The 1,632-nt window shown below is 36.9% G+C and overlaps 1 long non-coding RNA gene across 1 annotated transcript; it reads left to right on the top strand.

The window, feature by feature from the left end:
• The first annotated feature begins 566 nt into the window (after nt 1-566).
• LOC123739475 (uncharacterized) lies at nt 567-1,351 on the top strand. Its single transcript, XR_006767719.1, has 3 exons — nt 567-603; nt 765-940; nt 1,073-1,351. It is a non-coding gene; the product is annotated as an uncharacterized lncRNA (long non-coding RNA).
• The last annotated feature ends 281 nt before the right edge of the window (nt 1,352-1,632 follow it).

Here is a 1,632-nt window from a genome sequence, read left to right on the forward strand (position 1 = left end):
TGAAACTCCTATATTGTTGCAGTTCATTTGGTCTGTTGTCTATAGTAACACTTTTTTGTGTGCTCACAGAACTTACACATACTTCATTTGCCATCGATCTTGGTTTCAAAATAACCAATGTCACCATGGATTCTCGAAGAGATAGACTCACATTCACCAGTGAGACCTACAACAAGATACAGGATTCAATTAACAGCCTAGTAAGATACTTCTATACAGAAGATACATCCATGGTCATGTTCAGGTCATGATAGTAATTGACAACTTGTTGTTTTGTCCCCTTTTAGCTCAATGATATTCTTAGTAAACCAGATGGCAAACAATTTGTCTTTCCCAATGCCAACTTTACGTAAGTACAACGTCATGTCTGTAAACCAACCCATCTTTCTCAACTGCACTCTTTAGAATGTCTGCAGATTTCATACAGCTGCTGTTTGTACAGCTAAACAGGATGGAGGGAAGATGTTCAACTCTCACACAAAACCACTTTTTTACGTCCACAGTATTGTTGGCACTCAAATCAGGGCAGACATGATGTATGTATACAAAGAGGAAGACATCAATTTCCTAGTGCTTTTCTAGAGGAAGTCTTAAAAGTCTCAGGTATGCTGCTTTTTTTTCCATTTCAATTTTTTTATTACGGCAAGTTATAAAACACCATGTACAGTATGTGTAATACTCAATCTCGAAAACAGTTTCATGTTATAGTTCACTATGTTATAGTTTATAATTCCCCCTAAAATGTATTTAAATGTGTACTCTAGGTCTCCTAACAACCACGGTTACCCCAACAACTACCAGCACCACACCACTTCCTACCCTTTTGCTGACCACTACTTTCAATACCACAAGTGATGGAGGTTTTCCTGGCTGGGCTCTGGCCATTATCATCCCTTGTGGCATCGCTATCATTCTGGTACCCCTGTGGATCCTGCTATGTGTACGTATAGGCTTGTGTTCACTTGTGTATTGTGAAAATACTCTACAAAGTATATGATCAAATAAGCTGTTCGATGTCTGCAATGATATTGATTTAGCATGTGAATCATACTTCACCATCTTTGTTTTGCAGTGCTTGCTATGTGGCTGTTGTGCAGCTGTAAGGAGACGCTGGCACAGACGTAGATCTTACAATGTACAGTACACCACCAGAAACGGATTCCTGTGAGGTGACTTCGCTAACATCTGTGGGCAACTGTCATCACAAAAACAACCAATCATCTATATCTGCTAATCACGGGACTTTAATGCATGGAAAATCCCTTGTTACTACATACAATTGCATCTGAACAGCGGGGAGTTGCATATATTTTTATCATAAAAAGAAAATTGATAATGGGGTTAATAGGCCACATGTTTTTGCGAAATGTACTACTTCTTATATTATACATATGATTGTTAATCAAAGTTACAGCTGAGCTGAACAAGGAATGTTTATATATTTATTAGCTATGTCATTTGTGGTTTCAAGCTGTGCTGTCCACTTACTAAAACAGTTATTATTTATTTATTTCATGTGTTATATACTAGATTACATTATTTCTTCTTGAGTTTGTTATTATCTCTCTTGATTAACTATGAACAAATGTATTTTAGACTGCAATACAGTTCTTGTTTCTTCAACTTACAGTT

Source organism: Salmo salar, unplaced genomic scaffold (genome assembly GCF_905237065.1).
Source record: "Salmo salar unplaced genomic scaffold, Ssal_v3.1, whole genome shotgun sequence".
NCBI lineage: Eukaryota > Metazoa > Chordata > Actinopteri > Salmoniformes > Salmonidae > Salmo > Salmo salar.